The sequence below is a fragment of the Anguilla rostrata genome, chromosome 2 (genome assembly GCF_018555375.3).
Source record: "Anguilla rostrata isolate EN2019 chromosome 2, ASM1855537v3, whole genome shotgun sequence".
Classification (NCBI taxonomy): domain Eukaryota; kingdom Metazoa; phylum Chordata; class Actinopteri; order Anguilliformes; family Anguillidae; genus Anguilla; species Anguilla rostrata.
Genome location: NC_057934.1, coordinates 58,137,090 through 58,149,639, shown reverse-complemented (window position 1 = coordinate 58,149,639; position 12,550 = coordinate 58,137,090). Strand labels below are relative to the sequence as shown.

Below are 12,550 nucleotides of genomic sequence, written 5' to 3'. Positions count from 1 at the left end.
AAAAGGTGCTGTTTTGAGTTTGTATGGTGCGGTGTGTCCAAGCCCAAATGCAAACTGTTTGTAAGCAGATTGCAAACATCCTACCAGCTTGCTGAACTCCCCCTGTCTGCAATCGGTCCATCCAAATATCACAAGGTTGGCTTTGTTGCGGTTGACTGGCTGGGTGCAGAGCTCAACTTTATACTCAGCCCCTGGTGATGTCTATGGGTCAGACTTAAATTCGTCATTGTATGCTAAGGATATGTGACAAAGTACTGAACAGGACTACTTCCATTTACATAATATTAATATGTCTCAAACATTATGGTGCCCTAAAATGGGGGCTGTGGATAAAAAGTGCTGTAATTTGTAGCCTATATGGTGAAACCACTATATAAAAATACTCTTAAATAAAAGCTGAGAATGTACAGTTTAACCCCATGCTAATGTCAATTTTTACAATGTAAAGCACATTACATTCAGTGGTATGAAATGAGCTATACAAATAAAGAATGATTGATTGATGCTATGTGTGTGTCATCTGCAGACTGTCAGATCAATGCAGAGATACAGGGCGTTCATGCCATTCCCGGCATTCAAAACTGAAGATGAGCCTTGCTCATTGTGACAATAATTAATGTTTCTGTTTTTCTGAACCTCTTTTGTCATTGGTCTGACACAGCTAAGCAAATAGTATTCCTTCACCATATTCTTTACAAGTAGGCGCATGTATGTGTGGCGTAGACCAAGAGACACATTGTTAATTTAACTTTTCTTGAAAATTCAGGTTGCACAGGCATCATTCGAAGGCAAGGAGGCACTGAAGTATGTCTCATTATAAACTTAAAATGCTTTAATCAATGTAAAACAGCAATGCAGTGATTTAAACAGCAGTTAAACAATCCCACAGATCTGTCGATACTACACATGAAAATGCAAAATATGAATGAATGGACATTGACTAATTCACGTCTGGGGTAGTCGTGGCCTGATGGAGAAATCATGACATCTATGACAAAAGGTAATTGTATGTGTTCCCTTTTTTGACAAGCTGGTGTCTAACATGAAATTGTATCTGTAAAGGAATTGATTTGAATTTGAAAAAATTGATTGAATGCAGGTCACTGAGTTTCACTGCAGTGATGATCTGGTCTCAATTCCTAGCTGTAGCTTCTCCCAGGGAGGGAGGCAGAGGGTGGGGTTTCATTGGTGGGATTGTCGCAGTTTTTGCACATAAGAAGGAAACAAATGCAACGATTGCAAACCTTTGCTGATGGATTGCAGAGTAACTGAAAGCAGTGGCTGGTAGAATGCACTTTTCGGCTCTCTTGATGGGGGATGCTGTAGCAGTGAAATTAGGTTCTTATAATGCATTTTACTGATTGATTGAGAGGCATGATTGATTCCCAGTGATAGATGGGACAAACATGGAGTAAATGCTTTTATAAATATGCGCATGTTGACAAGTTCATCATGATTTTCCGTTCTGTATCTGGCCTTTGGCTCCATAGGGAGATGCACAATTGGTGATTGCATTGCCTAGGAATATAGAAGGATTCAGTTGCTTAGGGGTTCATGTTTTATCACTCACCAGTGTCCCCTGCTGGTTTATCAGGGTGCCCGTAAGACTACATGTCATAACCTGTGAATGGTCCTCTTCCAACTCTACACTATGCAAGCTTATCTGTAGTCTGCATTGTGAAAAGTAGAAGGAAAGAATGCTGGGAGTTCCATTCAGTTTGCATTTCATACAGTGACATGCATGCTGGGAATCCTATATTACTAAACTCTTTTCACAGATCCACCGTATCTCTGAGTTACATTGAAGATCATTCAGCTGCCCGTGCGTCTCGCCACAGTCTTCCCCCCAGTAATTATCTGGCTGATCTGGAGCCCACAGCCTAGGATAGAAAATAAAAGCCTGTCAATCACAATGACATGATCACAGTTAACCCTTTAGTGTGTAAGATCACAAATCTATAATCAGAATGTTCTTGACTGAATGTTCTAATACTAATGTGACAATTAATAATGTGATTGAAAGTAATGGAGTTCTAGAACACAGACTTAGAATTTTGAAAAAACTTTACAAAAAACCTACTCTTGAAATGGTTAATTAACTAAATTGTCCTGAAGCCCATCCTAGTGGTATCAGAACTAAAACAGAGAGATTTTAAATTCAAAATCTGTATGTGGTCAATTCGGGTTCATGGTGTCTTTCAATTATATTTGATAGGTATGTTTGGTCAGTGTTGCTGATCAGTGCTCACTCTTTGTCAGGAAAAGTACCATCCAACCACTTCCAGGTTCCCTCAGCGCCAATGTCACTCAGTCCCAGCCAGTAACTTCCAGTATTTACTTTTGTGAGGAATTCCTGAAGACCAAAATAAATATGTCAAGACAGATTCTGTAGTGAACTGCAGAGTCAATGACCTAGTTAAAATGAAAATACAGTGAAATCTGTCTACGTTGGTCACCCAGGGGAGAACTGAAAATGGTCATGCACAGATTATCACCAGACAAATGTGACAGCCAAGTATTTGTGTCCGACCATGTACTCTTTTCTGAGCAATTTTGCCTCCATCAACTTTTCTAATCACTTTGATTTCTTTTTTTGTTTTGTTTTTTTTTGTTCAGTGTAAGTGTAACTGGCTTGCTAGCTGCAGTTTTATGAAGCATGCTATATTTACAGAGCAAAGACCATTATCCAAGTAGAGCACAAGCTTAACAAACAGGATAACAACCAAGGGCCATTCTCTACCCATGCTCTCCCATACATTTGTGAGACACAAATTTGCAATACACGCAAAGCAACAAGGGATAGCAACAACACAAGTAAAAAATCAACAACATGCTAGAGTCACATATTTGACTCAGGATTGGAAAGGAAGTATAATAATAGACCATTGACACACAAAACTGAGGCTGAGAATCTCTTGCGCTCTCACCATCTCTTCCCTTGTTTTCACCATAGCGAGAGTAGCGCCCATGGCTACACACTGCTCTCTTGCCTTCTCCCAGGTGTATGAAATCTCGGAAAAGTAGTACAATTTTCTGCCAAACTGCCTCCATCTTGCAATCTCAAATACTAAAGGAGTTAGGAAAGGGGCATAAGACGGCATGAAAAGAGAGGAAAGTGTGTCAGGGGTGTGAAACTGCATTAACAAGAAAATGAGTCCAAACCGTAACAATGAACAAGCAATGTCTAAACAAGTTTAGTTTGCCAAGTTAGTTTTAGTGATCTTTTATTGATTGAATCCCAACCATGGGATTACTGCATGATTTATCTGTGGCTCTGCATGGTTCTTATGTTTGGAACAACCAATTATACTCATCTGACTGACCAAACTGCTGAAGGTTTTTCATGTTGTTTATTTGTTCCTCAATTTTGGAGTTGATATTTTCCCCTGAAACCCCCAAAAAAAAAAAATATAGTTAGATTCAGGAAAATAGAAAGAATAAAATATGTGTGGTAAGTTTCACTGACCAACATCCTGGATGTTCTGAAGGAGATCCAGCTTTTCTTTTTAGCCTAAGATTCGACCTATGTCTCTGATTGTTTTTTTATTTTTATTTTTTTTATTTCTCAGCCTCACAATGGCTTCTTTGGCTTTCATTGGTACATCTCTAGTCCTCTTGTTGACTAATGCAAATAACAGACTCCAAAGGCAAGCTAAATGCTAGAATCAAAACAAGATCTCTTATACATGCACCAAGGAAGCAACTGAACACACCTGACTAATCATAAACACAAGTGATGCCATATGACCCAAATGTTATGACACCCTGAAATGCGGAAACTATTTGTAAAAAGTACTGTGTTTTTACATGGTGAAACCAGAATTCATAAACCACCCTTAAATAAAAGATGAAAGTGTACACTTTAATCACATGCGAAATGTTTGATTACAAATATTAAGACAAATTAATGGATAAACCAACATAAAGTGTCTTAAGCCGCTTTTCCACCGCATGGTACCGGCTCAACTTGACTCGACTGACTCGACTCTACTCGCTTTGGTACCAGGTACTTTGTTTTCCTCTGCAGATAGTACCGCGTCAACAGAGACAGGGCAAGTCCCACCCACACCTGGAGGGGAAAACAATTAATCACTCTCCATTGACTTGGTATTGCGTGAAGGTGTCTCCTTGTCACTTCCGTCTGCTAGCAAACAACAGAAAAATACCTAAAAGCTGTTGTGTGGTGGGATGCACTACCAACAGGGTAAAGAACCCAGAACTATGTTTTTATAAGCTGCCGAACAGAAAAATCTGTCTTAACATTGGAGTCTAGTGGCGTGTCAGCTAGCAAGCAAGCTACAGCCCTACAGCACGTTACTGTCATTCAAATTAAGTTGGAGTTGGCTAGCGACGTAAATGGTAAATGGACTGCATTTATATAGCGCTTTTATCCAAAGCGCTTTACAATTGATGCCTCTCATTCACCAGAGCGGTTAGAGGTTAGGGGTTAGGTGTCTTGCTCAAGGACATTTCGATGTGATCAGGGCAGGGTTTGAACCGGCAACCCTCCGACTGCCAGACCATCGGTCTTACCTCCTGAGCTATATCGCCCCCTGAAACGTTGTTTCAGCAAGTGTGTAGATGGCTAAGAAGGGGAAGCTAAAATGATAGCTACTTAGCTAGCGTTAATACAATTGCAGGTAATAAGTAGCTAACGTTAGCTCTAGCTGCCATGTTTAAACTACGGTTGATTTCTGCTTCAGTTTCACCAGAAGCCCCCCGAGCCAAAGGCAAATACCGTTTTTCAGAGACCGTTATAACGTTGTCACTACAATGAAGTAGCAAGCTAGAGCTAGACTAACGCAGTTATGTGGATTTTAACCTATTTTTTACAATCTCTGATTTTAACCACAGCAGTGTGTTGAATCCTCATATTTTCAAAGGCGATGCAAGAGGGTAAGCTACCTTGACGATTCTCTCTGACCAGTCAGTGGTCTGTAGTGTATTCATGCCACCTTTTGGTATCGCCTCAGCTCGCTTGGAACCTCGACAGAGGTAATACCAAAAAAAGTACCAGGTACCAGGTACTATCCACAACTTTTGCCCGATGGAAAACCAAAAAAAGCGAGTAGAGTCGAGTCGAGCTGAGCCGGTACCATGCGGTGGAAAAGCACCATTAGTAAGATGTTGGGCTACCATTAGCTGCCAGAACAGCGTCAATGTACCTTTGCATTGATTCTACAAGTTTCTGGAACTCTACTGGATTGATGAAACACAATTCTCGAAAAGATATTCCCTCATTTTTTTCATTTGATGATGGTGGTGATGAGCCCAGTCTATCATGTTGGTCCAAAATCTCACATAGGTGTTCAATTAGGTTGAGATCTGGTGACTGGGAAGGCCATGGCATAAGATTCACATCATTTTCATACTCATCAAAGTATTCAGTTACCCCTCTTGCCCTGTCAATAGGGGCATTGTCATGCTGAAAGAGACCACTCCCAGGATAAAGGTGATCACTCAGAATATGGTGTATTGATTTGCAGTGACCTTTCCCTCTAAGGGGACAAGTGGACCCAAACCACGCCAGGAAAATGCCCCAACAGCATAACAGTGCCACTGGACCCCCTCACTGTAGGGGTCAAGCATTCAGGTCTGTACCATTCTCTTGGTGTACACCGCACATATATAATTGAAATTATCTTCATTTCTGTTCTGTACATTGTTTTCCCCACAAGACTGATGGAAGCTTGGCAATTGCTTGAGTTTGACAAATTTCTCTTGAGTTAAATATGTCTCCTTTGATTCTGTATTATTTTATTCCTCACTACTGTAGTTGGTATGATCTTGTTACTTAGTGAGTAACTAACATGCAACTGACAATGTAACTGAACTACAGTGTTTAGAAGATTTAATTTACTCAGCACTGCCAGACCAATGACAACAGAGGTTCAGAAAAACAGAAACACTCACAGCTGTCAGAATGAAAGAGGCTCACCTTCAGCTTTGAATGCCAGGACTTTGGTGTCAACACCTTGTATCTTTGCGTTCATCTGACAATCTGAAGATGACACACATAGTATCAATCAATGAATCGGTCATTTATTTGTATTGCTCATTGTTGTGTATTGTGGTCACTGCTTACACAGGGTTAATCTGATCCTTTTAGGGTAGGAAGAAGTCCAGATAGAGAAGTGTAGAATAGGTAACAGTACTTTATTTGAACTCTGCATTACCAACCATGTCACTGCTGTACTCCTGTTCTGAGGACTGCCCCGCAGGCTGATCTGGCCTAACAGATGTGTCATTCCCCAAACCAATCCCATTGCAGTATGCATACTGAACCTCACAAACAACACGCCATTTATAATAACTCTGTGTGTAAAACACCACACTCATTTTTGTGCAACTGAATGCAGTGCAATATGCTTTACATAAAAAAAAATCAATAAAAGCAATAAAACAATACAAATGTTACAAACATGAACAGGTTGCAGTCATGCAGGAAATGAATGAAAGAAGATAACCAAACCACAGTATTTTTGTCCCAAAGTAATTGAAGGATGTGCCAAGAGCAAAAATCAAAAGCCAAAAGACAGCAGAATATTCCAAAAAGACCAGAGATTACATTACAGGCATTTGGCAGACGCTCTTATCCAGAGTGACGTACAAAGTGTATAACCATAACCAGGAACAAGTATGACGAAAACCCTAGAGAGAAGTACCGGTCCAAGTGCAGGGAACAACCGCATAGTTCAACTTGGACCCTGAAGGTTAAACTGATTAACACTAACACAAACGATAACAGCAACAGTCTATGCAAAAATACAAGCAGTAGTTAAGACAGTTAATGCACCTAAGTCACCTACGAAACAAATGACACATAGAATGCCAGACCTAGATGCAGGAGTCAGTTTCCCACTTTCGGCTAACTGTTACAAACGGACTTCTTTCCAGGTTGCCTAAACTGACTACAAACTAAAAGAAAGCCACATATTCCATGTAGTGAGAAAAGAGGAGGGGGAGGGGGAAAGACACCCCCTCTACTCCTGACTTCTGCATACTTAATTAATGATCAGGCAGGAGCCAAGGAGTACTGATATCTTCTCTTAGGAAGGTATTGGTTTAGGTCAATCTACAATAACATCTCATATTTTTAAGGTTATAGGTAAATTAACCATCTCTCCTAGTGAGAATTATGGTGACATCACATATTAAGGATTTTCATATCTTTTTGGGAGGGACAGCTTTGGTTATTATGGGAATGTTTGTGAGCTACTACGTGGACAGACTGGATCAAACAATAATTAAACCAAGTTACAAAGTCAGCAGTGACTTCCACTTTATTTTGGTATGGCATGTCCAGATTGTCAAATATAGCACCTTTATGTATATTAACTAATGCGTAAAGTACAGAATCTGACAAGTATGCGGAATGCCAGAATGGGGTTTCCCAGGTCAGCCCTTCAAGACCACCAGACACATAACTCATGATTTTGACATTATGATTTTAAGGTTTGGTTCAGAATCCTCAAGCATTTAATAGTATTTTAAACATTTTAGTTAGTACTTTTTACCTTGCACACAAGTAATAAGGTTTGGGAATTCTGAAATGAATAACAGGAACATCAACAAAAAAATATTTTTGCTTGTATTTGCTACTTGAACTAAAGCATAAAAGTCTCTGGGGTTAGATTGAACTGGGCAGATTTATGCCTGTTTCACCGGAAATCCCACATGTATTAAACCCACAGTTTAAGAAACTGTCTGTATGCTGCATCAACCCTGCTGTTTAGAATTCATTCTAAATCTAAGTCTATAAATAATAAGCATGTTGTGACTCACACATGGATATCCCTGCACACACCCCAGCGATCAGCAGCACCACACAGATGGTGCCCAAGATATACAGATAGCAACGTGCTGTCCCCTGACCTGGGCAAGGAAAACAAAACATGAAAAACAGTCACAGAAAGCTCCTTTTTCAGAAAAAGGTGGTGTGCAAATCATTTATAAGTATGCAGAGCACTCATTTGTTTTTACTGAACTGATATTTCCCACTTCTCCAGGCAAAGATTTTCAGTTCCCTTTGTGACTACCAGAGTTTGTAGGATTAGTTATTCATTATTTTTTCATTTTAATCAGTTAACCAGACATTTCAAAAATACACGGGTCACAGCCTCCCACACAGGAATTTAGGGTCCAGCTAATAGTACAGGTACCTGCTTTCTGGGGGGGCTGTCTTCCAGCTTGTTCTTCAAGGTCACACTGGACTATCATTTCCCGGTTACTGGGAGCCATCCCACTATTAAACACCTCGGCTGAAACAAAATAATTTCTTCATGTTGCTGTTTTTCTTACAAGTATGTAAGTATAACTGAACATGTCTCTGTCTGTATAAAAGGGCCACATGTTTGAGATTTCATTGTCTGTTTCCTGTGCTGGTTCCTGTGCTGACCATCCCCCCTAATTTCAACTCCTACTGTGAAGTAATATTACATCAATGCTAGCCATAAATCACCAAGACCACATCCATATAATTAGACTACAGATCATGATTTGTCCTGTGATCTGTCCATCACTGCTGTCCACTGACCTTAAGGCCAATGAGGTTAAGGACATAGGTACAGTATAGGGTAACTGTACCCCTCCCCATTGGCAGTTCCCCACCTAGACCAGAACTGTTAATTTACTGAAACAGCACAGACAATTCCCAAGGGTTATGTGCCTCAATACCAATCAATCACACCTTCAAATACAGTCATAGCCCAGGTCCAGTGCTCATAATTTTGTGTTGTGTGTATCATAAAAATTTAAACTGGATGTCTGAATGTCTTACCGATACCCTGATGTGACAGCAAGAGATCCTGAACAGTGCAATTTAACCTTAACAGGGCACAGCAAGTAACTCTACAGTTCATTCTACACAAACCCCACACAATGACCATGCAGATATATTCGCCTCCAACACATGCAATCCACTTAAAATTCACTTGGACTCCACACAAACATTGCACACTGAACTGAAGAAGGACTGGCTCTAAACATTCATAATGCAGCCCAATGATGATTAACTCTATCACTCCCTTCACAATGCACACATTCTCCAGAGAACTCCTCACATAGTCCACAGTGATACAACTGTTGTGCTAATGAATGTCACTTGCCTTAACCCTCTTTTAAAGGTAGGTTTAAAAAATAATTTTGTTCTTTACCACTGGCACACTGTCCATCAACCTGAATAACACATTTTCACGAGATCAAATGACTCAAAAGCCACATGATTCAAAAGCTCAGATCTGATGTGTGTAAAATCAGAGGACTTGTCTCAGGTGTAGAAGCAGTACCTGGGAAGCTGCCTTGCTGCTGGATTTTATGCATCTCCTTTTGCACGTTGGAAATTTTTTTCTCCATGATGCATCTGCAGGTTCTTGCAGGTCACTTCGGCTAATCATCTGCTGGCCTCTCCTCCGGGGTCTGTGAGCTCTGTCTCTATATGACCCTTCTCTGTGGGTGTGGCCCTCAGCCCCTCACTTCTGCTTTTGATGTGATGGAACAGTGATGAAAAGCCTTGGAGGAGCAGGTGCCCACGCGATAAGTGTGTCAACGTCTTCTGTAGTTTAAGTGGGGAGTAAATATGGAGTGACGATCCCAGTACTGTACATGTGTGGGCTAAGTGTGGACCTTGTGTATCAATCAGTTACCCATAGACGGATGCTTTTTGATTTTGCAATGATTACAGGAACTTGGCAAAATTACCCAGTGATCTCTGCACAAAAAGTTGTTCTCCAGTCTGACTTTGGAAAGAGCTGATTTCCTTTTTTGATATCTATTATCAACAGATCTGTAGGATTGTTGTTTAGCTGGTTTTTAAATTTCTAGCTTCTTCTTTTGATTCCCTGAAAGCCTGTCTCTTGATTACACAGGTGTTAGTGGTTACAATCACATTAATAGCACACCGCAGGTACACATGAATGACCAATCCACACAAAGAGAGTAAATATGAAAGGAACAATCAGATCCAATAACTGAAACCCAAGTGACCAATCAAAACAGGCAGAAACAAAGATGCTGCAGGAACAGGATTAAGACTCATTCATTTTAAGCTACTAAAAAGAGAGAAAAAGCAAAACAATTTGTGAGACCTTCTGTGAATTTTATATGAATTAAAGTAACACTGTGATTTAGTAAAGCCACTTTTACCACAAGTTAATTGCACAGCAAATGGTTACATTACTTAGTTACACAACAGATGTCCTTATCAAAGGACACACTGACACAGTGGAATACGTAGTACATTTTAGGAGCAGAGTACTATCAGCAGGAGAAAGAGTAAATACCCATACCCATATTTTAACATTTTAGGCATTTAGCAGGTGCTGTTATCCAGAGTGTGACTTAATTGCACAGCTTACAATCTTTTTACATACAATATCCTGGATATTTACTGAAGTAATGCAGGTCGAGTACTTTGCTCAGGGGTACAATGGCAGGGCCACACCTGGGATTGATACCAGATCCGGTTCTGTTTGGGTGGCCCTGGACTGGGGAACCAGCCTACGGAGCATTTACACCAGCAGCCGACTCTGACTCAAACCTTCAACCTCGGTGCCGAGAGGCCAGTTCCTTAACCATTATACTACACTGCCCCCCCCCCAACACTGTCTCTGCGTGTGCTGCTGGTGAGGGGGGCACAATGCGGGCCGTCCTGTTTCAGGATTTCATGCCAATTTCTTCTCTCATGTAATCAGTCATTTCCTTGAGATGATTTATTTATAAAGTCAGCAGCGGACTGCACGTGTGTTCTTGCTGAAAGCATTTTACTGTGGCCTGATTTAAGAACGGAACCAGTGCCGGTGTATAAAGGTGTTTATAAAACCCAGGATACACTCCTGCCCTCCAGGAATGAAGTTGTGCCTCTCTGATTCAGTAAAAAATATACTGTTCCATAAATGTGTAACTTTGACAGTCTCAGAATTGTATTTATAGGACTGGGGGTGAGGTGGGTGAAATATAAAAATACTTTGCCAACAGTATTTTTAGACATTCCACAGTGGCAGAGAATGTTCAGTTATACCTAAGTACATCTAAAAAAAACAGCAACAAAAAGGCATAATTTTGTTTCAGCTGAGTTTTATAATTTTGCAATGGCCCCCTGTGACCAGGAGATGAATGTCCATTGTGACCATGAAGAACAAGCTGGGAGATTAGAAAATAGGGATGCATTCCAACCGCTTATTTTTCCTCATTTCCTTGTCTCTTTCCTAGTATGGAACGCCAAACGGGTCAAAAATACATGAAAATTGAAAAACTTCAGCTCATTCCATTTGCTTACTTTATCTCCTTGCTTCCTTTCCTAGTGCCTCTAGCTCCCAGCTCCACCTATCGAAGGATGCAAGGAAAGGACTTGAGGATGGTGGAATTGAGGAAACATGTTTAAAGCAATTGCTCTTTCAACCGTCAGTTTGAAGCAACATCAATTACAAACATGGCAGATGAGAGGTGGATACACAGGTCGATCATTATACATCACTCATTAAAAAAAAATATTTCTGCAAAGGATGAATTCTTCGAGAGCCTCCTAACTCCTAGCTTCTTGAAGCGGCATTTAACAGGTTGGAATGTCTTCATGAATGGCCCACCTCAATCAATTTCCAGGTCAGTCAAGGACCTTGGAGACAAAGGACGAATAAAATAAACAATTGGAATGCAGCCACGTTGATAACGCTTGATTTAAGATGTCAATTTCATGTATTTTCTGACCCGTTTTGCCTTCCATACTAGGAAAAGAGACTAGGAAAGGAAGCAAGGATGTAAAAAATAAGCAGTTCGAACCCATGCTAAGTACCTGTACGTTTAACTGAATGTACATTTAAGACACTAAATCCCTCTGTGGGAAGTTGTATGCCTGTATTTTTTAATTATTTACAAATTCTACGCAATAAGTTTGGACACAAAGGGAACTGGAAACTTTTGCATGTGGGAAGTGGGAAATACCAGTGCAGTAAAAATAGATGGGTGTTCTGCATACTTGGAAATGATTTGCACATCATTTTGTCTGAAAAAGGAATTTATTTTCTGTGACTGTTTTTCCCATTTTGTATTCCTTGCCCAGGTCAGGGGACAGCATGTTGCTATCTGTATATCTTGGGCACCATCTGTATGGTGCTGCTGATCGCTGGGGTGTGTGCAGGGATATCCATGTGTGAGTCACAACACGCTAGATGTAGATTTAGAATGAATTCTAAACTGCAGGGCTGGTGCAGCATACAGACTATTATTAAGCTGTGGGTTTAATACATGCAGGATTTAATGTGTGACATGGTCATATATATACCCAGTTTAGTCTAACCCCAGAGTGTTTTATACTTCAGTTCAAGTACGAAATTTAGGACATTGATGTTTATGTTATTCATTTCAGAATTCCTGAACCTCATTACTTGTATGCAGGGTAAAAAAAATGTTAAAAATATTATTAATGCATGATGATTCTAAACAAAACCTTAAAATCATAATGTCAAAATCGTGAGCTATGTATCCAGGGATCTTTTCAGAATTCCAAAAAATAACCGAACAAAAAAACGGAATTCAGTTTAACAGAGGAAGGCAC

The 12,550-nt window shown here is 40.2% G+C and overlaps 2 long non-coding RNA genes across 2 annotated transcripts; one reads left to right on the top strand and one right to left on the bottom strand.

Annotated features, from left to right (window-relative positions):
• Positions 1 to 823: 823 nt before the first annotated feature.
• Positions 824 to 3,388, bottom strand: LOC135249288 (uncharacterized). Its single transcript, XR_010328636.1, has 4 exons — positions 3,324 to 3,388; positions 2,928 to 3,067; positions 2,250 to 2,353; positions 824 to 1,880 (listed from the first exon to the last, which is right to left on the bottom strand). It is a non-coding gene; the product is annotated as an uncharacterized LOC135249288 (long non-coding RNA).
• Positions 3,389 to 5,371: 1,983 nt separating this feature from the next.
• LOC135249289 (uncharacterized) lies at positions 5,372 to 11,968 on the top strand. Its single transcript, XR_010328637.1, has 2 exons — positions 5,372 to 5,593; positions 11,301 to 11,968. It is a non-coding gene; the product is annotated as an uncharacterized LOC135249289 (long non-coding RNA).
• Positions 11,969 to 12,550: the final 582 nt, after the last annotated feature.